The sequence below is a fragment of the Carcharodon carcharias genome, chromosome 9 (assembly GCF_017639515.1).
Source record: "Carcharodon carcharias isolate sCarCar2 chromosome 9, sCarCar2.pri, whole genome shotgun sequence".
NCBI classification, from domain to species: domain Eukaryota; kingdom Metazoa; phylum Chordata; class Chondrichthyes; order Lamniformes; family Lamnidae; genus Carcharodon; species Carcharodon carcharias.
Window position 1 is genome coordinate 95154806 of NC_054475.1, and position 24706 is coordinate 95179511.

General features: G+C 41.6%; 1 long non-coding RNA gene across 1 annotated transcript in view; it reads right to left on the reverse strand.

The window, feature by feature from the left end:
- The window catches only part of LOC121282243, a 39179-nt gene extending 14983 nt beyond the window's left edge, over positions 1 to 24196 (reverse strand). Inside the window, exons 1-2 of the long non-coding RNA XR_005944025.1 lie at positions 23964 to 24196; positions 4984 to 5149 (exon numbers count right to left, since the gene is read on the reverse strand). This is a non-coding gene — a long non-coding RNA (uncharacterized LOC121282243). The remainder of the gene's footprint in view (positions 1 to 4983; positions 5150 to 23963) is intronic.
- Between the last annotated feature and the right edge of the window lie 510 nt (positions 24197 to 24706).

Consider the following 24706-nt stretch of genomic DNA (forward strand, 5'->3'; position numbering starts at 1 on the left):
ACCGCCAGCAAAGTTATCTCCAAACCCTACTATGGAGCAGACCTACATGAGAGTCTATCAGAAAACCCTGGGAAAATCTCATGCTTTTACAAATATTTTCAAATGGCAGGGAGTTCTTCACACAAAACCTCCTGTGCAACACATACCTTCAGGTAAAGCGGTGGAAGCAAGAAACTCTTTGAGGAACAATTAGATACTATGATGGAGGGGGGGGGGGGGGGGCAGTGTGAAGTAACAGTTGACTGTAAATTCTATCTGGTTTAGCTTCCAAACTGGCTACTCACTTGTATGTGATATGTGATCTTGTATATTATTAGTAATAGAAAAAACTTTTAGGGTAACTCAACATGAAATGATATGCCTGAAGCCTACATATGTCCCACCTACAGGGTTGAATTTTATGCTCCCTAGGGGCGGGTTTGCAGGCAGGCAAGGGGCATAAAATTGGGTGAAATGCCATGGGCATTGTTCCCATCGCCTACCTGCCTGCCTTCCCAATGGAATTTTCAACGCAGCTGGGAAGGCGCCAGCAGCTTGCTCAACTGTGGGTCAATTGAGGTCCTTAAGTGGTAAAGAAATTAAGTGGTTTAGTGGTAAGAAGGGAGGAAAGACAAAAACTCTGGAATAGTTCAGCAAACAGTTCAATTTTGAAATGGGGACAGTAAGAAGGGTGTGTTACATATGCTTAGTTGGTTTGCTCATCTAATTTAGTGAGTAAAGACAGAAAAACTATATTTTTCAAAGTAGCAAAAAACAAAGAGGAAGATATAAGTCATTCAGACAGCCATATAGTTCAACCAGTCTTTATGGATAAAACTGGTAGCCACATTTATGATAGTGTAAATTGCTGCTGTAAAGCTTAATCCTTTCATGAATCTATTAGTACTCAAAGGTACTCAGAAAATGCTAAAATATTTGTGTGTTATGGATGTAATACCCTTTGTATTCAATCAGAATTATTATATATTCAGGATTACAATGCCTTGCTTGATCTACACTGGATGTTTTTTTCCAGGATAATAGACTTTCTTATCCTCATTTTATATATTTTTCTGTTTTGTGTAATCATTTTCTGCTCCTCCATATGAAATGCTACATATTTGTCTTTTGAAAGGAACAGTTTTGCAATCACCACCTTTCCTGATGAAGGGACATGTTGTTTCTGCCTGGAGCTCAATATCCTGCAGTCTGGCAAACAACTATCAAACCTCAATCTACTGAAGTAAGAGTTTGAGTGATGGGTTTATTCATTCCTGGCTGGGAGTCAGGACCTCAATCACTTGTGTTACTGGGGCTCCCCCACAGCGTGCCACTTGTAAAAGAAAAATAGTTAAAGAAAAAAATTGGAAGAAAAGGAACTAGAAGTTCAGTTACAAGAGCAAATTCTGTCTGGAGTCATGAGTGTTATTATATATCAAATTTATATCTAACACAAATAATAGAGCTTTGCACTCTTTATTCTTGGTGGTCACTGAGTGTGAAGGGAATTTGAATTATTTGATGTGGCTTTAAATTTTTAATATTTTAAAATTAAATTTGAATTATGTTTCAAAAAGAGATCCCTATGTTTCTTGATTAATTCTGAAAACTCTGCTGTGGGGATTAGGAGATGATAAATCTGATTACCACTGCAGATTTAGTAGTTCATCATGTCCATCTTCTTTGGATTAGATGATCTTCAAGCTCAATATCAGCCAACACACAGCATACACTCGGCAAAAAATGCATGCAAGTTCAGGGTGATTAGGCACCGCATGTTTCACACTCTGAAAACCAAAGGACTTATTTTTTATTTTTTAATGATGTCTTAGAGGCAGTGACTACCTGTGTGTGACAGCCTGCTCACATTAGCAACAGAGTCTGATAACAGCTGTAATATAGGATTTAATCTTGCAACCTTTGCACAAGAACAATGGATTGGGTTTGACATTTAAAGAATTATTTGTTTGAGTAACTTCAGATTTTTTTCCCTTGTCTTTAAAATGTAAAGAATTTGCATGAGTGGGTCATATTCTTGTGTGTATCAAAATATTTGATTTCCTACTCCTTTAATACTGAATCTTGAAAGACTCGGGTTTGTAACTGGAGGGAACTGGCACAGATCAAACATAGGTAATATTAAAATGAAGACATTGCATCACTATGCCATCAAACCTGTGGAGCCGTGCAAGTGAATCTTAGAGATCAAAGTCCTCTAAACAGCTCCCTTGATGGCCTTGTGGATAAATGCACTGTTTAGAACAGCACACAGCAATTGCTCTAAATTCAGGATTCAATCTGCTGAATTAGCTAAGCTCAGCCAGGACAGGAGCTGGGATGCTACAATAGTCCTCAGAATGCCTGGTTTGGAGATGGAGGATAATCAGTTAGCATCCCTACATCCTATTGTTATTTACTGATTGCTACTGGAAAGCTTGCCTGTCTACATATTGAATAGACTGGCAACCCTGTACCCCCCATGCTACTAATGAAGAATGGCTACTTAGACAAGGTATAGAAATGATACTGACTCAAAAATTGTCATATCCTAGGAGGAATTAATGTCTAGAGCAAATAGGAGGAAAAAATTGGAGATTTCAGAAGCCAGCAGTACTCAGGTTGAATTAGACTAGACATAGGAACAGGAATAGACCGTTCAGCCCCTTGGGCCTCTTTTGCCAATCAATCAGGTCATGGCTGATTTATATCTCAACTCCATTTAGCTGCCTTTGATCATATCCTTCAATAGTCTTACCTAATAAAAACCTGTCGACTTGAGTCCTGAACATTTCAATTAACCTAACATTTTTGCTGGGAAAGAATTCCAATTTCCCACTACCCTTTGTGTGAGAATGTGCATCCTGATTGTGTTCCTCAATGGCTTAGCTAAAATTTTAAAATTATGTCTTCTTCTCCTGGGGCAGGATCTTTAGGTTATCGAGCAGGGGGCGGGACCCACTCGCTGGCACATGAAATGACGCAGGTTGATGTAGGGCGGAACTCCCGACGTCACTCCACGTCATTTCAATTTTCCAGTCGGCAGGGGTGCAGCTGAATCATCTGTGCGCCCACCGACCTGTCAACGGCCTATTGAGGCCATTGACAAAGTCATTAACCTCATTAATGGGGTTACCCATCCAACGTTAGGGTTGGCAGGCAGGCTGGGAGTCCTGGTGGGCTTCAGAAAAAGCATGAAATCTCATCCAAGGGCGGGAGGAGGTTTCATGAGGGTTTTTAAAAATTTAATAAATGTTTGATTTAAAGTGATGGACATGTCCCAACTCATGTGATAGTGTCACATGAAGGGACATGTCAGGGAAATTTTGTTTTTATACCTTTACCATTTTTAAATTTGGAGCCAATCTCCCTGAGGCAGCACTTGGTCTCAGGGAGATCAGTGCACTTTTTCGTGTGCATGCAGGAAAGAGCGCACTCCCGGTGGAGTGAATCCCCCCACTGCCCGCACATAAGCCACATAGCGCTTCCTGGTGAACGTCAGGCTGGGTGGGCCTTAATTGGCTCACCCACGTAAAATGGCGGCACGCCTCCAATTGGATCGGAGACCAGCCCTCTGCATCCGCTCCTGCACTTCCCCCCCCACAAAAGGAGGAAAATTCTTCCCCCGGATTCCCACACTCGAGGAAATTGTTTCTCTGCAGCTACTCTGTTGAATCCTTTGATCATCTTAAACACCTCAATTAGGTCACCACCAACCATTTAACTTCAAGGGAACACAAACCAACCTGTCTTCATTGTTTCTGTTTTTAAGCCCTGGTATAACTCAAGTGAATCTGCATGTACCCTCTCGAAGGCTAACATTTTTTGTGAGATATGGTTCCCAAAATTGAACATAATACACCAGGCGGTGTCTGACTAGGGTTCTGTACACAAAGCATGATTTCCTCCCAGACTCAGTCCCTATGCCATTATTAATAGGCTATTAAAAATATGGGTGCTCTGTAAGGATTTCATTTAACAAAAGGAAACACATTGAGCCCTCTTACCAGAAACATTCTACTGATTAGATTTCTTTCCGAAAAGCAAGTTCCTTAGTCGAGGCAAAAGATTTCGAATGACATCAGTCTTTCGAGATTATCAATGTAAGGAATTGCACATTGTGGCTTAATCTATAGCATGCTAATGAATGGCAGGACATGCTTAATTCTTAGCTAGCGGAAAAACATTTAAATAAAAACAAAAAACTGCGGATGCTGGAAATCCAAAACAAGAAGGGTCATGAGGACTCGAAACGTCAACTTTGCTCTTCTCCGCCGATGCTGCCAGACCCGCTGAGTTTTTCCAGGAAAAACATTTAATGTTGGAGATTGGATTAACTCAATCAAGGACATTGCTGCTCTTGTACTTATCATTCAAACATTAGATCAATTATAACAATCTTAGACATTGTGACAACCATTTCAAAGTAATATTCCTGGTTGCAAGAGAAATTATAGCCTATAATGGAGTTCAGGCAATTAATTGCATTTTTTTAAAAAAGGCCTCCCTAATCGTTCTATGCTATTCAGAATATTCAATGGGAGGGTAGCTTTTGACATTTTCTTTGTACATTTTATGTGCCATTATGGATAGTTGCTGTGGGATTCATCTTGCAGTAACAATGGTTGGCCCCCAAACAATGTGTTCCAATTAGTGTGCAGGGTATTTGTATCAATTTAGTTCTTTCCTATTGTGTGATTGAAAAGCTTTAATGAATGCATTTGTTAAACTGCATTTTAGGCTACACTCCATTCTGTCTGGACAGCTAAGAGGGGGCACTGTGCAAACACAACTTGGACCACCCATACTGCAAGACATGTAATCATCTATTGCACTACAGCTACAGACATAAACCTTGTGATCCTTGTAATCATTACATAAAATAACTATAGATACAGAGGATGTGTGGCAAAAGATTGAAATAACATGAGCAGTTGGTAATCCTTACATGTTTCTATAAATACACAAAGCTCAGGGCACCAAGTGTTAAGCTATCTTTTCATTTACCTGACTCAGAAGGGCATAGGTCCTTTGTGTGAGAGTCGGGGTCTCAGCCTCCTGTATTTCTTCATTGGTACTTGCCTTTGACTGGGACGTCTGCCTACTTTTTGTACATAAGTTCTGATGCCACTCTCATCCAATGCTGACCCCTCCGACAGGACAGCAACCGGACCTGGGAATATGATAAGCAGGGTTAATAATGGAGCAGAGTGAAGATGCAGCAAATTGGGAGTGTGCATGGAGTTAATTGATGCAAATTGTAACAGCCAGAGCATGTTTGCAAAAATTCTTCTCCATAAACTGAAAGTGATATTTAAACCATTTTTAGCCACACAAATGGTACTTTGTAGAGCAGAAACTTTCAGCTTGAAAGCACAAATTCCTAATGGCATGGAACAGGTCAATGCTACATTCATGAACAAAAAGTTATCCACAAAATGTAGTGTTGAGCAGCAACTGGAAATCAGCATTTCCTCTGATGCCTGCTGCCTCCAGGTAAATCATCTACATATCACTTTGAAAGATCTGTTTCTCATTATTGCTTGAAATAAGATGAATGTTCATTTATAATAAGTTATCACAGTACAAGTACATTTTTGGTTTAAATTAGTACTCTTCACAATCAAAATCTGTCTATAAAATGTCTCTTTTTGAATATTTTAAAAGACACAAAGTATACTCTCAAACAATATCTGGTTCCTAACAACATACAAAAACACTGCTTCTCTTATTAGATGATCATCTCCCTGTTAACATTAAGTATTCATTCCCCACTGAGTAATGTTCTTCGCAACAGCTGTCTAGTGCTTCTTGTCCATTATATGTATTAATATTCATGCTAAGATATAAAAATGTTGCTCCTTGCCTACTAAAATCTAAAAATGTACACCTTGCTCGTTCAGCAATATTAAATGTTTTGCGTATAGGCAGCATCTCCTGTCTATTTCACAATTTCAATTTTATGTCATGACTAATTTTCATATTTAGTACACCTGCGTGCCATGTGTGTATTTTGCTTTTAATGTGTAGAATATTAAAAATGTTATATCTGTGCCAAATTCCTGTCTGTATCACTGGATGTCTTCTCGTAATGTTTTTGTGTCAGCTATAAATTCCAGTATCAGATTTATATGGGTTTTGCTGGGTAAATTTGTCACTCCAGCCCTGACAATGAAGACATCAACCTGTGGCCTAATTGGACCTCAGGCCTCACCTACATAAAACCAGTCAATTGCAGACACCAATTAGACTTTCTGACACAGCTTTTAGGTTGGAATCTAACGAATCCCAGCTGGCTCCAACACCAAACTGGCACATAGCTCAGCTCTACTCCAGCTTGTCCTGGTTCCACAAAAATAAAACTATTTACAAGTTTACTCACCTTTTCTTGCATGAACTCTAGTGGTTGGCTTATGGTTCCCCGAATTCCCAAATTCCACCCATTTGCTGACTCTGACTAATGTGTTTCTGCTGGGTGCCCTGAAAACCTTGAAGTCACTGACATCCAATGTGGCAGTTGGTGCACTCCAAGGGAAATCTGTGTCAAGAGGTCTTGACATGAAATGCAGCTTGTAGGGATAGAAATAGATCTCAGGTGGTAGCACAAAACAAGTGATATCAGAACAAAATCAGTCACCCTGTCTACAGCTCCCGATATTTGGTTCCATTGCAGTCCAAATGGGCGGCTGGTCTAATATCACCCACTTTGCACCATTGCCTGAGATGAATTTCTATCCCTCAATGTTGATTTAGCGTTCAACAAAGTGTATACAAGAACGTTGAATTTCTCCTTATAAACATCTTGGACTGAATTTTCTTTGGGGTTGAGACTCCAATGTTGGGATCAAATCTGGGTACCGACCCCACACCTTGAGGGGAATAGTCACCCAATAAGATTTTCAAAGGGTTAGCCAATTAGGTTGCTGCCCAATTAAGGATGGCGGGTGGCTCCCTGATGCTGGGTGTCAATAGGAAGTCCTCCAGCACAGAGAGTGACAGCCTGCCGATGCAGGTAATGAAGAGAGAAGTTGTCCCAACGTGGAAGAGCTGTCTCTGCACTTTTTACAAACTTTAAAAAAAGAAATGGCCAGTTGCCTGACTAGCATTTTGAAGGGGGAAACCATTGTACAGGGCAGGCTGGAGCCACAGCTGTAGCCATGTAGGTACTGTGGCTGCGGGTGGGGTTTCAAATCGATCCTGGAGTGTTGGCCGCCTCCACACCCCAACCCCTTCCCCCACCCCCCACTAACACCCTCTCCAACCGCCCCCACCCCACACTGCCCCGGTCAGCCAGCAGGAGGCCACAAGACCCCACAGGTTAACTGAAAAATTTAAGTCAGTTTCTGATCATTGGCCTTAATAGATCTTATCATTATGAATTATGTTATTGAGTTAACCACTTCTTCCAGGTAAGTAGCTGTCACTCTGCCTAAACTTCCTCCTTAAAAATGGCCCAGTGGCAGGACGATACTGGCAAACTGGCTGGCCAACTGGTGCCAGGAATTTCTGGGCCCAAATGCCTCCATCCTCACCTCCCTTAAATCTCTGCACAGTTATCGCTAACTTACTTTGTTATAAATTCTCATATTAACAAGTTGCCGCACATATATTTTATAGCTTATGGAACAAAGCAGAGCTATGCAACTTTAGTCACTATCTGGAAAGTAATATTAAATAGTATACACATTGTTTTTATATATACCATCCAGAAATAAGGGATCAGCTTAGCAAGGTTAGGAAAGTATTTGAGCAACTCATCACAACACCAAAGTCCATGAATGGCTCGTCAGCCAGATTATTCTGATGTTGTCAGCTTTGTCTGATGAGGATACAAATCTAGCAGGGTTAAACTGTTAATTTGAGCACTTTTACATGCACATCTCACAGAATGAATCAACAGTGAGTAAAATATAATGTCATTTTATAAAATCTGGTTCAAGGTCCACTGGTTTCTGTGTCATGACAAATAGCTCAGAATATATCCCCAATAGTTTTCTGTGGGAAGAATGTGGTCTTTACTTATTAGAATCCTTTCTCGCATAGCCTGGTCAAAATTAGGAACCAACTGTGTGTAAAATCACAATTTCAAACATATCTTATATGGCCCATATTTGGGACAACACCTTAATGAATGTCCTGTTTGCCAACCATACAATCAGAAAACAGAAAAATTGATTATACTTTTAATGTGTATTACTCTCTCTCAACAGACAGATGCCCAAGTACATTTACTCCATCCAAGGACAATGCTAATCCATAGTCTGCAAATTTTTGGCCAAGTAGAATCAGAATAAATGCATTTAGGAATTTACAGTAGAATGCAGTTATCAATGAGAGAAACAATCATATTAAGACGGATAAAGTTAATTGTACAATGGTCTGTCATGATTCAGTGTGAGAGTAATATATTCGTCACCTGCATTCACTAATACACTAAGATATCAATACTAATGAGCACCATATTGATTTAAGATCCACATGTGCCTTGACAATACTTTATAGAATTTGCAAAAATGAGTAGTATTGTCATTACATGGAACTCTTAATAATTGGTAGTCTACCTTATATTAATATATTACATAGAAGTGAGGGACCAGGTTAGCCAAGGTTAACTTGACATTGCTATTGTCTGTCCCATCACAATGGTACAGCCTATGAATGGCTAGTAAGAGCTATGAGTGCATCAAATCCTGATGCTTACACATTTGCCCGAAGTGGATTCAAATCCAATTGAGTAAAACTGACAATTTTGAGCACTTTACAGTTGCATCTTACAGAAAGAATTGACAGTGGAGAAAAAAAAAATGGTCTTATTACCTAATTGGGTCAATGTGCTTTATTCGAAAATCCAGTTACAACTGCAGTCCTTGATCAATTTAATTAGAAACTTCAAAAACTCCATTAAATTCGCAAACCACAGCTTGCATTCAACAAATCTGTACTTACTGTCCTTAACTTGTGTATTTCTAAGTGCTCACATATTTTATTTCAAATTATGGATTCTAAGAACCCATTTCAGACTAATTGGTCTTTGGTTACCTAGTTTATTCCTCTCTCTTCTTCAATATAGTATTTATGTTGGATAGGCTTCAGTCTCATTAAATAATTTAAGTAAGATTAAAAAATTGGCAAAAGCCTTTGTTCAGAGACAAGATAACAGAGGTAGATTGTTAATCCTCCTTAAATGTGCTAAATTCTTTCAAAAGCCTGTGGTGCATGCCATCAGGGCTGGATGACTTACCCATCTTGTATTCTGCTATTTTTTCAGAGCCATTTCTTTTTCTGCCATTAGTTCCATTAATCAACTATATTCTCCTCTAGTACACCTATGTTCTCATTTCCACAAGCATTTGAAATAACTGAAAAAAAATATTGGGCAGAACTTTCCGTTTGTTGGGCAGGCGGGCCTGACCCAATCGCGGGCGGGCATGGAGCCGATCGCCGCTAGCGATCGGGGCTGCACCGCCATTTTATGTGGGCGGGCCAATTAAGGGTCTCAATTAATGCCAAGTGGCCATTGACAGGTTAGCGGGCCCGTAGCTCATTTTGCTGCGCCCCCGCCTTCCCAAAAATTTAAATGGGGCGGGATGACGTTGGGGGTTCCGCGCAATGTCATCCTTATCATTTTAAGCGTTGGCGAGTGGCCCCCCCCTCCGCTCGCCGACGGCAAAGTTCTGCCCATTAAGTATCTCTCCCATACCTCCAACCATCACGATTTTTTCCTCTTTCTCGTCTCAGCAGTTCTACCCTCTACTTATCGATTCTTTTACTATTAATATGTTTAGAAATGTTAATGTTATTAACCCTAATGTTATCATGTGCTTCCTTTTTCCGTTTTTCTTTTTTTTTTAAACTTTGTACTTATCCATGGAAATCTACTCCTTGATGCACCCACTTATTGTCCTACAGAAATATTTATTTTGTATTTGAAGATTTCACAATACTGATCAATTGATCTGTTTGCAAAGTCTTCTGCCCAGTGACTTTGGGTCAGATCCCTTATCTCAACTAAACTTTGCCTTTTTTCAGTCCACACTCTTATCTATGGCTCTTCATTATCATTCTTTATTCTGACATTGAACCTAACTATGGGCAGAATTGTCCACTCCCATTTGAGGCAGGCGTCATAGCGGGCGGGGACAGAAAATATCAGGAGATCGCAAAAATTAGCTTCATGTTATTGTAAAACAAGTTTGCGATCGTCCGCTCCACCAGCCAATGGCAGGCAGTGTTTCCCGCCGCCGCACGTCGGGAACCTAATTTCAATACTTTATTGGCCCCACTCACCAGAATCATCCCCCCCATGCTGGATCTCCGGGCATCATGCCGATATGTCTCACAACTGTACATAAGCGACAAGCACCTGCAAGCCACACTTCACTCGGGAAATCGGGGTTTGTTTACCTACCTTGCTTCGGGCAGCACTCACGGTCATCAGCGCCAGGCTTCGCAGGCAGCACCATATCACTTTTATGGGGGCTCACAGGCAGGTCTCTATCTCCCAGACCAGCCATAAGGCAGAGGTGGCTTTTCAATGGCTGCAGAGCTAGGGCTTGCTTGGGGAGGTGGGGGGGGGGGTGGGGAAAAGAGATGGCTTCAGACAAGAGAAGAGGCTGCTGGGCAGGAGCTGGACTAGGGAAAGGGGGTATCCCAGGGTGTGTGTGGGGGCACATGTTGATCTGTGCAAGTGGCCTCAAGATGGTGAAGGCTAAGAAGGCAGTCTCCAGAGGCGATGATGCCAGATGGAGATGTGAGTGTGAGAGAGAGTGAGTGATGGTGTCCCTTGAATTGACAGTGAATGTGATGCCAGTGAACGTGTGATGGCCTTGTGAGTGTGAGTGTTTAGAGTGATGAGGTGGTTGCCTTTCCCCTGGCAGCACGGATGAGATCATTCATCCTCTTTCTGCATTGGGTGGCCAACCTCTTCTGTACAGCATTGGCACTGACCACCACTGCCATCGCCTCTCAAGCCGGAGTGGTGAGATTGCTTGACCTCTTGCGAACAGAGAGGAGGTGGAGGACATCACGGTGGGCCTCCAAAAGGAATTCCAGTGACGGGTCACTAAACTCTTCTTTGCTTTCAGGGCATGTCTTCACTGGAGCAGTCCTGGGCTGCAAGCATTGAGAACTGTGTACGTGGTTACTGTTTAGATATGGCACCCGAAATGAGGAATTGGTGAGGTAATGGTGTGGCGGGCAATTCAGAGGCCGCCCTCCAGCGAGACAGCGTGTTTCCTGTGGCTGTATAATTAATGAGACGGGAAGCAGACGATAAGGTGTGAAAACGCGCCATTGCGGCCAGAGGATAAAACATCGTTTTTCATGCCTGCTATCGCCCTTAGTGCAATTCTGGGACGATTCCACTCTATTTTCCAATTATGTTCCTACTCTCAACAGTTACTTGCTTCACTTCATTTCCCAGAATACATCAAGCACTGCTGCTTTCCTTAATAGAGTAGAGACATATTGATCTCGGAAGCAATCCTGCTTTCTAAAGTGATTCCAGACGTTGATCACATACATTATCTTTGTTTCTGTCCACATTGGAATAATTAGAGTTATCAGATACTATTGCCCTGCTGTTCTTGCATATCTCTGAACTACATGCAGATCTCCCCAACTATCCCATCTCCATCATTAGTTGGCCTGTAATGCACACATAAAAATGCATTATTTCCCTTCTTACTTCTTAACACAATCCCAAGACACACTTGAACTGCAATTGAACACTGTCATCTTATCCCCTTTATTATCATCCCTAACTCTCCTGGAAATGTTATAACTAGGAATATTATTATATTGTAGAATTTCAATTCTATTCAATCCTGAGACATGTTTCTGTTATGGCTATGAAATCATATAGGACCAGATCCTTCAATGCCAATAGCGGTGAGTGTTGAGACATTCGGCACTGTGCACATTAGAACTCTTTGGAAGTTCTGACTACATATGCAATAATTATCCAGGAAGTTTAAACTTCCAATGGGCAGATTTGCAGAGAATGTCTCTGACACAGACCTTAGTGCCTGAGACTCGAGCCTGTGGCGCAATACTTACCTGGACACTTACATCAGAAACTAACAGCAAGACAATACTAGGGTAAGTGAATGATTAACAGCTGAGCCCACCCACCAACTCCCACACCTCCTCGACTACCCAACCTCCCCAATCCAAGTACCCATCCTCCTGACTCAACTATCCACACCCTCACCTGCCCCCAGACTCACCCACACCCCGAATCACTCACCCACTAACCTCCATAATAACCCTAAAGATATTTTAACAGGTACCTGTACATGGCAGTTGGTGTCATTAAAAAGGGGGCATGGCCTATCCACTGCTCCTCTTCGCTATTGCCCTCTGTGGCTAGCTGCACTGAGGGATCGCTGCTGCAAGAAGAACCAACTACAAGTACAGATAAAGGTAAAGCCATAATTATCTTTGTCATCAGTGGCATTGCTACTGATCAGAAGATTTTTTTTTAAGCTATTCTTTCACAGGATGTGGACATCACCCTAATTGCCCTTGAGAAAGTGGCACTGAGCTGCCTTCTTGAAATGCTGCAGTCCATGTGGTGTAGGTACACCCACAGTGCTGTTAGGAAGGGAGTTCCAGGATTCTGTCCCAGCGACAGTCAAGGAATGGCGATATAGTTCCAAGTCCAGATGGTGTGTGGCTTGGAGGGGAACTTGCAGGTGGTGGCATTCCCATGTATCTGCTGCCCTTGTCCTTCTAGATGGTAGAGGTCGCATATTTGGAAGGTGCTGTCAATGGAGCCTCAGTGAGTTGCTGCAGTTCTTCTTGTGGATGGTACACACTGCTGCCAAAGTGTGTTGGTGGTAGAGGGAATCAATGTTTAAGGTGGTAGATGAGGTGCCAATAAGGTAAGCTGCTTAGTCCTGGATGGTGTCAATCTTCTTGAGTTTTATTGGAGCTGCACTCATCCAGGTACGGAGAGTATCCTATCACACTGCTAATTTGTGCCTTGTAGATGGTGGACAGGCTTTGGGGAGTCAGGAGGTGAGTTACTTGACGCAGAATTTCCAGCCTCTGGACTTTCTCTTGTAGCCACAGTATTTATATAGCTGGTCCAGTTAAGTTTCTGGTCAATGGTAACCCTGAGGATGTTGATATAGGGGGATTCAGTGATTGTAATCCTATTGAATGTCAAGGAGTGATGGTTAGATTCTCTCTTGTTGAAGATGGCCATTGCCTGGCACTTGTATGGCGTGAATGTTACTTGCTATTTCTCAGTCCAAGCCTGGAAATTGTCCAGGTCTTGCTGCATATGAACATGGATTGCTTCAGTATCTGAGGAGTCATAAATGGTGCTGAAAATTATGCAATCATCAGTGAACATCTCCACTTCTGACCTTAATGTCCTTTAGGGGAGGAAATCTGCTGTCCTTACCTGGTCTGGCCACATGTGACTCCAGGCCCACAGCAATGTGGTTGACTCTTAAATGCCCTCTGATCAAGGGCAATTATGGATAGCAATGCCCACATCCCATGAACAAATAAAAAAAAAAATGGAGGGAAGGCCATTGATGAAGCAGCTGAAGGTGGTTGGGCCTAGGACACTACCCTGAGGAACTCCTACACTGATGTCCTGGGACTGAGATGACTGACCTCCAGCAACCACAGCCGCCTTTCTTTGTGAGAATCTTCTTCTGTTGACCAATGTGCGGAACTGTAGAATTCTTTGTGTGTTCACATTTGTACCATTCGATTCTGACCCCCAACTGTTTTAAGACATTGTCTCTTGTCCTTTTCTCGTTTATATCATTTTATTTCTCTTTCTTTACTGATAATATTTTCTCACAATTTCAGTTAAAATTTTTGCTTGAACTCCCAACACTTTTAATTTCCTTCTTTCCCCCTCTCACCTTAAATGCAGGGCTCTAAGGATCTCATTCTGGTAAATTTTCCAGAATCACTCCAATGCCTTGAGAATGTGAACCCTTCCTCCTTGCACCAGCTCTGTAGCCACATGTTGGCCTTCCTAACCTTCCTCTCCTTATACTGTTCAATGCCTGGCACAGGAAACAATTTGAAAATCACCACCCTTGAGGTTTTCTTCTCAATCTAATGCCTAACTTCTTAAATCCCCCTGCATGGCCAAAAACATAGGTTGATTGATGCCACTGATTTCAACAAAAAGACTTTTGACTGCTCACCTCCTCTTCCCAGAGCTTGTTCATCCATTCCTTGATATCTTTCATTCTACTACTAGAAAAGTATCCTACTATTTGGGATTCCCAGTCATGACTGCAAAAAAGGCCATTTCCATGACTATTGAATCTCTCATCACCACCATGCCTCTCCTATCTTGTAATCTACTTGCTGCCCACTTTCTTGGGTAATCTATGTTCCACAGTTCTACAATGTCATTCAGGACCACTATGTTTTAAGTGACTGAGCATCATTATCTATCAATTAGATGGTTCCAGTAATTAAAGGTTCCCTACACCTCTGAGTCCTATCTCCTCCTCGTGGCCCTGCAGATGCTCTTTCTTTTTCTCTATCCCTCTGTCCTGAACTGTATGGTCTCTTGGACAACTACATTCTGAGTTTACAATCCAGTTTATCACTCCACTGCCGTGGACTCTGACTAATTCCTTCTCAAGAAAAGATCATCTGCTCCAGAGACTTTTCTGATACTTAAACCAAATATGCTTCCTTAGGATACACTAAGAAAAATCAAGCTCAGTCAATTTGGCAGTCTGACAAAAATACAGACCCACTCAGCCCAATTACTACTGAATTCTTCCTTTTGAAGTTTAACAGGTATTTAAATGAAAAAAATTCAGGTCATGCTTATTCTGCAAAAATGACAAAGTTGCATTCTCTTAGTCCACCAGTTGCAAATATTTTTTTAACAACCTGTAAAAATAACTAGCTGGATAGGGAAAATGCTTCAAATATTTGCATAATCCTTGGAAGACTGCAGGAACATTTATGCATAAGAGTTAGCTTATAAATTAATAATTATTTATAGCCATTTCAGTTGTTCATTTCTCTAATTATAATTCAGAATATTCATCAATAAAACATTATAGAAGATCTGTTTAACTGTAACCTGGCAAAAATTTCATCTGAAAGCTGCAAATGATACTCAGTACTCAAGAGCTGCAACACTCACCTTTCAAAAGGAACACACAGAGTCTCTGGTTCTCTTCACATTGTAAAATAGTAGAATCATATCATAATAATATCGATTGATACTGGACTACGATCTGCACAGTGCTCATGAAGGAGCTGTAAAAGAGTAAAGCACCTTCCCTAAGTCACTGTGCAGTTTAATATGGCCACCTATCCAGCTTTGAACCAGATGGTCCAAATTTGAAAGAAGATGACCATTTTGACAATCAAAAATCATAAATTGAAAATCTGCCTTTTGTTTGTCACATTAAAGAAAAGCACTATGCAACAATTTAAGCAAACTTGCCTTGCATTCAATCATGAACTCAATTCAAGTGTGCACTCATTAATTTTGAATGCCTCACTCCATCTGGTTTGGACAACATGTGACAGCTCTGGGTCAGCCCTGCTGAGTCTCAGTGACTGACTTTTGGCCCTCTTTCATTCTCTGTGACTTATACATTCTGCTCACTGGTTTGAATGGCTTATTAACTTGAAAGTTAAATGGACCTAAATCCAAAATACATTAGGAGTAATTTCAATCTTATCTGCCTGGCAGAAACTGGCCAGGTGGACAATTAAAACTGTTCCAGAGTCTTAACTGTTTCACATCCCTCTCCATATTCACTGTTTTCTATTTTAATCTGCTTTCCTAAGCAGGCAGCAAAGATGGCCACTTGGAGCTGGGCAAGTCCTTCTTTAAATATAAAGATCGGGGTCTGATGATGTCATTGGGCACTGGCTGCTAATTTAACTGGTGATCTGATTGGGGAAGACGTACTCACTTTCCCACCGTTAAAGGTGGGAAGAGGATCCAGAGGTAGAAGACCTGTTAGGTTTATTTTACTTTCCTTGTGTGGTTTGATGATCAATGCTTTGTGCTCACATGGAAAGTAGACCACCCCTGCTCTAGGCTCTTCTTTCCCAAATGCAAGATGCTTGTGAAGCCTCCTCGCCTTGACTTATCTAAGTGTTGGTGATCATTCTTTTGGTCTGGGTTGCTGCTTCCTGCTGTCCGAAAATCCTTTCCTGCCCATTAAGCTCCCATTTCCAGTGAACCACGGACTGGGGACAGGCCGATGACCGCTAGGAATTAATATTGCCCAGGCACCATGTTGCCAGGCTCAGGGGGATTTGATACCCAAAACAACCTCCACCCACCCAATTCCTGCCTTGAGTTATGACTCCTGGCTCACCCCTTCCTGTGACAGTGTTACACTATTTCACCACCACCAGCATATTGATGAGGTACAGAAGGATTGTTAATTCTGTTAGGATTCTATCTGTGCATTTGCAATTGGTTACCTGGAATAAAACACTGGCTGTAGTAAGTATTTGTAATTGAGGAATATCTTCCCAGGGGGTTGGATAGATTTCAGTCCAATTAACCCTAAACATTCTTTGTTACTTGACTGCAAAGGGCATAACAGCTGAGCTCAATCCCATCCTCCCAACAATCTCCCCAGTCAGTGCTAGCACCATTTAGTCTGCAGCTGGGTTAATATCAATTAGAACAGCTCAGACCAAAAAGGCCACATAAGGATCTCCCTAGCCATACAGTTCTGTTATTCATTGATCAACATGCTGAGCCACTGGGGAAGCCACTGATCTGGTGTAATAATGATTCAACTGCTCTCCAAATACCCATAAATAATGCTTTTGACGTTCAAACTCTCATTAAAAAATTCCAATCAGATTGCTTTGGCTGACATCAGGTTGATAAAGTCAATGCAAATGTAACCACAAGGATCATATCCCTTGTAACAAATCAGTTATCATGTACTTCATGCATTCCTTGTTTAAAACTAATTCTGTGAAAAATTAATGACTGGTCCTCACTGTGCATATGTGGTATTAAACCAAAACCATAGTGTCCATGTTCAGACCTAATGAAGTGCTTCCTATAATTAGTGAGAGGTTGTACACTTAGCACCATCCTCTGAGAAATTGCAGGTCAAAGTAGCCTCAGATTTAAGGTGAAAGAAAAAATCTAAATATAGAATATTTACCCTGTACTGAACAGTATAAAGAATATATATATATATATATATATATATATTGAGGCTGACTACACAATGGGAGTATAGCATATCATGGCTGAAAAGGTTGGGGGTGAGAGGGTATCAACTTAGTTGCCGAGTATATGCAAAAATATAGATTTTGGGGCAGGAAAATGGTGTCATTTTATACGCCGGGTTGCCTTACACACTGAGATTTACAGTCTGCATGTATTGTTGCAGTTAAGGATACTTCTCAATGTCCTTTACTCACATTCCCTGAAAAATCAGTTTCTGCAGGTAAACCTGTATCTCCTCTTTACTGAAACATGAGCATATCAACAAATATCTGGGACAGGAGGCCAGGGGCTGCACTCTTATATAATTGCATCAAGTATTCTGTAGGATACCTCCTAATCTTCTGAATTTTTGGAATTGACAGGAAAATACCATTCTGACAATCTGTGTAACTCAAATTAAACTATTAATTGGGTTTATTAAGCAGAGTATACGGAAGCACAAGTAGATCAACAGACCAAATAAGTAGCACTTGGTTTAACTTTTCTAAAGATGTGAATCTGTTCTGTGAATCTTACACACAATGGGCTGAATTTTAAAGGGGGTGCACTGCTTGACCCCCGCCCCCAGAAGAAAAGGCAGTCCCCAATTAACCGATTTTAAAGAAGGCCGTCCTGCAACCATAATGCACTCCAGGTGGCATGAATGAGGTGAGGGTTGGACATCCACCCCTCAGTGGGAGGAATTATGACCCTCAAGAATTGCCCTTGTAGTCCCAGCAGCACTGGAATCTAGTAGTAGGTGCTGCTGGGACTCCAAGGAGGCCTTGGGAAGAAAAGGACATGGCCTCCAGACTCATGAGTTTTGGACAGGGAGGGATCAGGAAGCCTAGGGATGGATGCGACAGTTGGAATTTGAAGGCCAGGCATTTAGGTACAAAATGGGGGGTTAGGTTGTAGGGGTGTGCCCCCCCCCCCCCCCAATGCACAAAAAGCACCCCCCCCCATAGGAGGTAACCTCCTTCCTTCCCACCCTTTCACCAAAGCTGGTGAAAAAACGGTCTGCCCACTCTAGTCTGTCTTCCTTCTGCTGGTTAGTGTATTATGGTGGCAGAGGTAGATTGAGGGCCTTAAGTGAGCAATAATTGGCCACATAGAGGATGCCTTACCCACCCCTTGTATAATGGGGATCGGATCGGGCGGTGGGTGGGAAGGCACTGGGCTAGCTACCCAAAATATTTTATGTGCCCCCCACCATCGAAAACACAGCTAGCTGGGAGTGGGAGGGTCATAACATCCAGTTCAATTAATAATTGAGATTTTAAGCCTCCATTCATCACTGTTCTTTTAATCACGTCAGCAATTTTCAGGCTCCAAGCATATGGGTTTACCGATGCAACAGTTGAGTTGCACAAACTAAAGCAGTTGTCAGAAGCTGTCATATTTGTTTGTGGGTTCAAGAAGTTTCTAGTTATCAAACGTTTTTTTAAAATTCATTTATGGAATGTGGGTGTCACTGGCTAGGCCAAAATTTATTGCCCATTCCTAATTGCCCTTGAGAAGGTGGTGTTGAGCTGCCATCTTGAACCGCTGCAGTCCATGTGGTGTAGGTACACCCATAGTGCAGTCAGGGACTTCCAGGATTTTGACCCAGTGACAGTGAAGGAATGGTGATGTAGTTCCAAGTCAGGATGATGAGTGGCTTGGAGGGGAACTTCCAGGTGTCAACCAAAAACTGAAAAAACAGACGATGGGTATAATAATGGCAGAAACTGGGTGGAATGGGCATTAAAAGCATGTGATACATTTTGCTGCTCAGATACCACCCTCTGCATGTCTTAATTGCCAGCCTCCTCCCATAAATAAATGCATATCAGGGTTCTGACTCAGGTAAGATTGATGAATGATTCTAACATCCTACTGGGGAGTATCCACCCTGACCATTAAAACCTACTGGAGAAGAAGCGGAAGGCCCTAAAGATGGGTGCAAAACCTACCTTTGTGGTGTCAGCTGGTCCAGGATTGCAGCTCAAATGGAAAGTTTGTCAATGCGCAATCTCACTCCCCCAACCTCTAACCTGCAAAACCTTCTTGAACCCCACCTTGCAACTTTGCTGAGTACTGGTGGGTAATCTCTGGGCCGCCTACTCTCTTGAGATATAAACTGGCACGCTCTTTACAGCTGTTCTGGACAAGGTCGCTGACTGGTAGCCATTAAAATCGACTGGGCCTCATATAGGAATTCCTAGGTAAGACGAGCAGTGCTTCTGCTCGGTTTTCTGTCCAGTAGTTTAAATCTCAACTCATGTGTGTCTGCCCCTCTCATAGTAGCACCTCCTTATTTGATCAGCTACCAAACCAAATAATCTGACCTGCAATCCCATAGTAACAAGCTTTTGTTCTCACCTGGTGGTCTTGAGAAATACATAGTGCAGAATTTTGCCCTTGGTGGGCGGGCTCCACCAGCTCGGCGGCAGGCAGACAGCCAACCCCCGCCACCCAAACGGGGCCCGCCACCATTTTGAGTGGGTGGGCCAAGTAAGGTTGCCCGACAGAAAGCGCTATGCGCTTCCTGTGCGGGGGTCGAAGGGTGGGGGGGTAGGGGGGGATGGAATCCCCAGCTGTCAAAGAGCACACTGCTCCCTCAGACTAAGTGGTATCTCAGGTAGATTAGTGACAGTGCACAAAACTTAAAAAATATAAAAATATTATTAACATGTCCCCCTCATGTGACAATGTCACAGGAGATGGGAAATGTTAATAAAAAAGGATATAACCTTTATTAAAGTTTATAACAATGGACATGAAACCTCATCCTGCCAGTGGATGAGGTTTCATGCTTTATCAAAAGCCAGCTGGGTCTCCTGGCCTGCCTGCCAGCCTTAAGGTTGGACAGGCAGGTCTTTAATTATCTTATTAGCCTGCCAATGGCCAATTAAGGCCATTGACAGGTCAGGGGGGTGGACAGCTGATTTTGCTGTCTGCCCGCCTTCCCGAAAATTTAAAGGGACCTGGATGACGCCAGGGGTTCCTCCCGATGTCATCCCGCGTCATTTTCCCATCGGCGAGCAGGCCCCGCCCCCAAATCACCGACAAAAATTATGGCCAGAATTTTCCTATTTTAACACTGGTCAGTCGAGAAAAGTTATTTGCCCATATTAGAAAACTAAAGACTAGATGAAGAAATAAATACCAGAATCTTTAATTGAAACAAAGATGGACTTTGCTCCATTATGACATCAGAACGTAAAAAATGCAATTCCCACAATAGTTCAGTAGTTACATTCACAATGTAGTGTGGTATTAAGCCAGACAGACAATTAAGGTTGCAGACTTTATTTCAAAATTATGCTGACCTCATATGAATTGGAAGTTGGAGCTGTATTAGCTTTGGAATGTCAGATCTAGATAAGTGAAACACATTACACAGGCTTCCTATTTCTGATTCCTCTTTAGTGGCTCCTCCTGGGAAGTGTGCAGGTATGAGTATTAGTTGTGAACAAGATCAGACTCTACTGTAATGCCTCAGTGTTTGAATGGTCTCTGGGATATTCTGGACTGGTGCATGAAAAATTGTCATTTGAGTGAGGTCGAGGAAGATTTCCAGTGTGTACCACATCTCAACAAGAATTAGTAAAGGCCAGGAATAAAATGGAGACTTTTAGGAAACATTATATCAAAAATGTGCAAAAATTGAAAAAGCATCACTTAGTTCCCAATTCATTCAAGAGTTACCCTGAGACCTATTGCATTGATACTATGAGCAACCAATGGGTTCATTCAGTACTGCCTATGTGGGAGTGACTGAACAGGCCGCAGCAAGGCCTTAATGGGTTAAATTAAACCTCACAACACCATAGCACTCTGCATAAATGGTGCATATTGTCCTACTGCACTGTGATTGAACTAGCATCCCTTGCTCCTATCTCGAGTGTTCTTGCTCTCTCCTTATCTAATTGCATTTTAATTTCAGATTATTTTACAAGAATTTACATTTGTTTACACAACCAAATAAGTTAACATTACTTGATGTTAGAATGCAAAGCCGTTTCTAATTACAGCAAGTTCAGGCACTAAGATATAGTGATGCCAAGAGCTTCATAGAGCAAGTGAAGCATCCAGACTTGTAAAACATCGATTCATGATGTGACAACAAAAGCGCCAAATTTTGTGAATCATTCTCATGAAAAAGGCAGTACTTGATTGATTCAGTTAATTCTTGGTTTCTCATATTTTGTACTGGCATAACCTAATTTTTACATTTGAACATAACATCTTCATGGCAACCGGGGGGATCTTATGACACAGTGGTATAGTGTCCCAACCTCTAGTCCAGCAGCTTTAGGTTCAAGTCCCATTTTGGGGCTTGATGACCATAGAAAGTGTGTTCATAACATGGCCAAACAGGTTGATTATCAGCCTGTAAATCCTTCCAATAGACCTGATGGCAGGCAGTAAGAGGAGGAGAGTTTCCCAGTCCGTCATTCAGCAGAGAGCAATGGCAAACCACTGCAGTACTTTACCAAGCATAATCATGGACCAATCTAATGGAAGTCCATGTTTACCAATGCTGTCTTGGGGCAATGTATAAGGAGGAGGATCTTCATAGCATCACTGAGCTTCAGGTTTGACATTTTCCTCAGTAATTGTTGTACCCAATGTCCACTTCATGAATAAGGGTATTCAGAAGAAATTCAATTTAGAAAAAACTTAATATAATTATTTCCAAAAATAATTATGCAAAATAAAATTGGCTCAATTTTGATGAATATTGATTTCAAACTCCTTCTCTGCTCCTCATGGGTAAATGTAATTACAGACATTCCTTGAAGTTCTTGATAAATATCATTAATCAGAATCCAAAGTTAAATTTATCACCAATGTGATTCACTCTAAAAATTAAGTACTATTAATTTATGCTCACTACTCAGTGATAACATCTAACCCCTTCCAATACTAATCACATCAAGAAACCTGCTTTAGTGTGAAAGAAATGTATCTTTTGCTCCTCTATGCCAATGAAAATGTTTCATCTAGCAACACAGCTGTGAAAAACTAGAACAACCACAGAGGCCAGTCAATAAGTCTTGGTCAAGGCTGGTTTGGAGTTGATGTTCTGAGAACAGAATCCTTCTGGTCCTGTGGAGGTGAGTTTGAATGTGGATCTAGGAGGATATTCAGATATCTTGGCTTCTAACCAGTGGGCACTCTTCCCCAAAGATGGATCACCACTGACAGAGACTACTCACCTGGCAGCAGCAGGTAGCAATATGAATAATTTACTGTACATTTGTGGGCTGATTGGGGATGCCACCAGAATCTTCCCAGCAGCAGATGACCATCCCTCCCACTACCCCCAGAGATGCCTCGAGGGCACTTGCCAGTAGTTGGCCAGGTGAGCCCGCAATGCCTCCTGCTCTTAGCTGCCTCTGAAGCAGCATTGATCAGTGGGCTGCAGTTGTGGCCACTGGCCATCCTGTGGAGGGATTTCCTCATCATAGGGGTGGCCTGGTAGCTGTAGCCAGAGTTTATTTTTAAACATTTCAAACCTCTTTAGAGTTCAGTTCCCATTCTGCAGAGATAGCGTCCACCCCTAAAGTGATGCTGCCATCCTTCCAACATTGCAGGCCCTTTGATTGGGACTGCAGACTCAGGAGCCCACTGGCTAACCTTAATTCGATCGCAAACCCACAGGCGGCTCCTTAATTGGTTGCCTCCAGGAAGATCTATCAGGTGGGCATGCTGACAACAATAGAAGTTCTCCCATTCCTTGATTATGTTTAAAGGGGTCAAGATTCTGCCCTGAATAACACTCCAGCACTGCTATTGGTAAATCTGTGTTTTATCATGCTTCATTGAGCCATTCAAACTTCAGCACAGAAGAAGGTATTTGTCCCATTGTGTCAGTACTGGTATTAGCTCCACGATGAAGCTTTCTGCTTTTATTCTATTTCCCTGCTCATACACTAATGAATAATTAACATTCAGATAAAGATCTTGGTTTGCTTTTTCTTGTTACAACTCTGGTGTATTCGTTGATTTTGTATATTTTGTTTTTATCAGATCCAATACAGCATCGGGGCAATATTGGCACATCCTGCAAAAACAACATTCGCATGATTGACAGCCATTTGAGATCCCCAGCCAGTGAATATCAGGATTTACCAAGTGAAACCAAAAATCATTAGATTTCTATTGCAGGCTGAACATTGGATTTTTTTAAAAAAATTAGGCTTAATCTCAGAAAACAAAACTGCCAGTAACAAAGCTGCATATTAGATAAGGTGCTACTTGTAAAGAACCCAGTTAAAACAACATAGTTTCTCAGTTATGAATTATACAAAAGACTACATTTTTAAAATCAAATTGAATAGTGACTATTCTCCCACAGGACAGGTTCCACAGCATGATGCAGAAAAACAGCTCAGTGAAGTCCATGATTTGAATGTGACCCAAATCAAACAACATAGTTTAAATAACTATATTCAATAACAAAATAATAATAATAACTATATTCAATATTTGTATAAATCTTTCAAGTTTTCATGTGGTCCAATAACTGTCATATCCACAAAATAATTTTGACATGCATGGTAAGCTTTGGACTTGCGTGGAGTTTGTATGCATCAAAAGCAATCTAGATTTAAATGTTATGCATTAATTACTGAGTCCCAATTATACTTTATCAAATGTTTATATTTATCCTGTGCATTTAATTACTAACAGGTGCTCTTCATTAATTCCCTTTATTGATAAAATATGTCACTGATTAACTTTATTTCAGCTTTCTGCAGAAAAGATTTGTTACTGAAACATTCAATAAATGACTTACCTCCAGCCACAAGAGTCAGAGAGACAAAGAGGACCAAGAGGACGAGTGTGTGGAACTTGACGTTCATATTCTTTGCACTGTGCCTTCAGTGTGAACTTGCAGTTGCTATAGAGTGATCAGTCGCTGTGAGAGGAGGCGTGTGTGTGCCTCAGTGCTCACTGAATGGCTGTTCAGTTCTCAGTAGCTGGGAGTCTTTGTGGGAAGCTCTGTCTTAAATGGATAAGAGCTCAGCTGATCATGTGGCTCACGTCTAATACCTCAGCACTCCGTAGGTCGTACAGGAGGGGCTAGCTTCCCCTCCACCCACACTGTGAGCTGTAAAATTGTAAAACTACCAGCCTGTCCTCTATGATAAACCAGAGGTTATTATAACAAAACAGTCAAACAAACACTTTGTGAGGGTTGGGATACTGCCAAGTTTGAGATGGAAGTCATTAACCCTCGCAGTGCCGCATTTCCTGCATGTTTGAAGGGGGAAGTCATTAACCCTTGGACTGCCTGGTTTCCTGTACAGCTGCTTTCCACCAAATTTAATCTTGGAATTTTTATTTTCTTTGGGAGTTTTTCTAGACGCTGTCTGATGAAAATTAACATGACATTACGCTGCCTTTGTCAGCTAAGATTAAAGGCTGCCTTTGGAAAAGTAAAAAGTAAACATTTAGAGATCCGGTCAACTTTGAATTTCCAACAGAAAAATTGTGAATGCTGGACATTTAAAATATTCTGCAAAAACATAGCAATTT